Source organism: Ipomoea triloba, chromosome 16 (assembly GCF_003576645.1).
Source record: "Ipomoea triloba cultivar NCNSP0323 chromosome 16, ASM357664v1".
NCBI lineage: Eukaryota > Viridiplantae > Streptophyta > Magnoliopsida > Solanales > Convolvulaceae > Ipomoea > Ipomoea triloba.
Window position 1 is genome coordinate 15,153,833 of NC_044931.1, and position 3,916 is coordinate 15,157,748.

A 3,916-nucleotide genomic window follows, 5' to 3' on the forward strand; every position below is an offset into this window, starting at 1 on the left:
TCTTCTATTTTTTGGTCCTCTTTAAGATAATTTATCTCATAGAGATAATCCATCTTAGAAGAGAGAGATTTTTTGAAATGAGGTTTTTCTAATGAAATTTGAGTAACTCATGAGCAATATGCCTTCCTGGTTGAAAAAGTGTTAAATAGTGAATCACTATTCTCATAGGTGAAACTCCAATTCCATAAAGCTCTTGCATAATAGGGCCCTAATCAAATTAGTGTGAAGTAATTCCCTATTTCCACAATCAGATTCATACTAAAAGCAATGCAAAACCTTGATTTAAAAATTCAATTCATATAAGCATTCATGCATAGAATTTCAATCTAAATCCCTAATGGATTTATTATTTGAAAGTTGTATTTTTAGTGGTTTGATTAGTGAGTGTTGTCCTTTAGGAAGGGCTAGATAGGTCTAGAGTAGCAAGGGGCTAAGCACAACATCATCAAGTGTTTAAAAGCTAACCGAGTTCATTGGTTTGTTTGCATGATATAATTGTAAAACAAACAATTGATTTGAGAATAAACAATGATAAAGAAGAGGATTTAAATAAAATTGCAATGCACAAATGCTTCTCTAGTGTTATAAGGTTCTTGGCTAAACATGGCTCAACGATGAAGTGGGGGAACCGAGTCAATGCCAATGCCACTCTCGTGGACATTGGTTACGACCAAAGTTCTAATCCCATTCTCATAGCAATTAGACCTGGTGAGGCATTTAATCAGGCACATTGTGTTCATAATCAGTTTCAACTTCCCTTTAAATGTGAAATAGTGAATCACTATTCTAATAGTTGAAACTCCAATTCCATACATCTCTTGCAGAATAGGACCCTAATCAAATAAGAGTCAAGTAATTCCCGATTTCCACAATCAGATTCATACTAAAAGCAATGCAAAACCTTGATTTAAAAATTGAATTCATATAAGCATTCATGCATAGAATTTCAATCTAAATCCCTAAAGGATTTATTATTTGAAAGTTGTATTTTTAGTGGTTTGATTAGTGAGTTTCGTCCTCTAGGAATGGCTAGATAGGACTAGAGTAGCAAGGGGCTAAGCACAACATCATCAAGTGTTTAAAAGCTAACCGAGTTCATTGGTTTGTTTGCATGATATAATTGTAAAACAAACAATTGATTTGAGAATAAACAATGATAAAGAAGAGGATTTAAATGAAATTGCAATGCACAAATGCTTCTCTAGTGTTATAAGGTTCTTGGCTAAACATGGCTCAACGATGAAGTGGGGGAACCGAGTCAATGCCAATGCCACTCTCGTGGACATTGGTTACGACCAAAGTTCTAATCCCATTCTCATAGCAATTAGACCTGGTGAGGCATTTAATCAGGCACATTGTGTTCATAATCAGTTTCAACTTCCCTTTAAATGTGAAATAGTGAATCACTATTCTAATAGTTGAAACTCCAATTCCATACATCTCTTGCAGAATAGGACCCTAATCAAATAAGAGTCAAGTAATTCCCGATTTCCACAATCAGATTCATACTAAAAGCAATGCAAAACCTTGATTTAAAAATTCAATTCATATAAGCATTCATGCATAGAATTTCAATCTAAATCCCTAAAGGATTTATTATTTGAAAGTTGTATTTTTAGTGGTTTGATTAGTGAGTTTCGTCCTCTAGGAATGGCTAGATAGGACTAGAGTAGCAAGGGGCTAAGCACAACATCATCAAGTGTTTAAAAGCTAACCGAGTTCATTGGTTTGTTTGCATGATATAATTGTAAAACAAACAATTGATTTGAGAATAAACAATGATAAAGAAGAGGATTTAAATGAAATTGCAATGCACAAATGCTTCTCTAGTGTTATAAGGTTCTTGGCTAAACATGGCTCAACGATGAAGTGGGGGAACCGAGTCAATGCCAATGCCACTCTCGTGGACATTGGTTACGACCAAAGTTCTAATCCCATTCTCATAGCAATTAGACCTGGTGAGGCATTTAATCAGGCACATTGTGTTCATAATCAGTTTCAACTTCCCTTTAAATGTGAAATAGTGAATCACTATTCTAATAGTTGAAACTCCAATTCCATACATCTCTTGCAGAATAGGACCCTAATCAAATAAGAGTCAAGTAATTCCCGATTTCCACAATCAGATTCATACTAAAAGCAATGCAAAACCTTGATTTAAAAATTCAATTCATATAAGCATTCATGCATAGAATTTCAATCTAAATCCCTAATGGATTTATTATTTGAAAGTTGTATTTTTAGTGGTTTGATTAGTGAGTGTTGTCCTTTAGGAAGGGCTAGATAGGACTAGAGTAGCAAGGGGCTAAGCACAACATCATCAAGTGTTTAAAAGCTAACCGAGTTCATTGGTTTGTTTGCATGATATAATTGTAAAACAAACAATTGATTTGAGAATAAACAATGATAAAGAAGAGGATTTAAATGAAATTGCAATGCACATATGCTTCTCTAGTGTTATAAGGTTCTTGGCTAAACATGGCTCAACGATGAAGTGGGGGAACCGAGTCAATGCCAATGCCACTCTCGTGGACATTGGTTACGACCAAAGTTCTAATCCCATTCTCATAGCAATTAGACCTGGTGAGGCATTTAATCAGGCACATTGTGTTCATAATCAGTTTCAACTTCCCTTTAAATGTGAAATAGTGAATCACTATTCTAATAGTTGAAACTCCAATTCCATACATCTCTTGCAGAATAGGACCCTAATCAAATAAGAGTCAAGTAATTCCCGATTTCCACAATCAGATTCATACTAAAAGCAATGCAAAACCTTGATTTAAAAATTGAATTCATATAAGCATTCATGCATAGAATTTCGATCTAAATCCCTAAAGGATTTATTATGTGAAAGTTGTATTTTTAGTGGTTTGATTAGTGAGTTTCGTCCTCTAGGAATGGCTAGATAGGACTAGAGTAGCAAGGGCTAAGCACAACATCATCAAGTGTTTAAAAGCTAACCGAGTTCATTGGTTTGTTTGTATGATATAATTGTAAAACAAACAATTGATTGACAATAAACAATGATAAAGAAGAGGATTTAAATGAAATTGCAATGCACAAATGCTTCTCTAGTGTTATACGGTTCTTGGCTAAACATGGCTCAACGATGAAGTGGGGGAACCGAGTCAATGCCAATGCCACTCTCGTGGACATTGGTTACCACCATAGTTCTAATCTCATTCTCATAAGAATTAGACCTGGTGAGGCATTTAATCAGGCACATTGTGTTCATAATCAGTTTCAACTTCCCTTTAAATGTGAAATAGTGAATCACTATTCTAATAGGTGAAACTCCAATTCCATACATCTCTTGCAGAATAGGACCCTAATCAAATAAGAGTCAAGTAATTCCCGATTTCCACAATCAGATTCATACTAAAAGCAATGCAAAACCTTGATTTAAAAATTCAATTCATATAAGCATTCATGCATAGAATTTCAATCTAAATCCCTAAAGGATTTATTATTTGAAAGTTGTATTTTTAGTGGTTTGATTAGTGAGTCTCGTCCTCTATGAATGGCTAGATAGGACTAGAGTAGCAAGGGGCTAAGCACAACATCATCAAGTGTTTAAAAGCTAACCGAGTTCATTGGTTTGTTTGCATGATATAATTGTAAAACAAACAATTGATTTGAGAATAAACAATGATAAAGAAGAGGATTTAAATGAAATTGCAATGCACAAATGCTTCTCTAGTGTTATAAGGTTCTTGGCTAAACATGGCTCAACGATGAAGTGGGGGAACCGAGTCAACGCCAATGCCACTCTCGTGGACATTGGTTACGACCAAAGTTCTAATCCCATTCTCATAGCAATTAGACCTAGTGAGGCATTTAATCAGGCACATTGTGTGCATAATCAGTTCCAACTTCCCTTTAAATGTGAAATAGTGAATCACTATTCTAATAG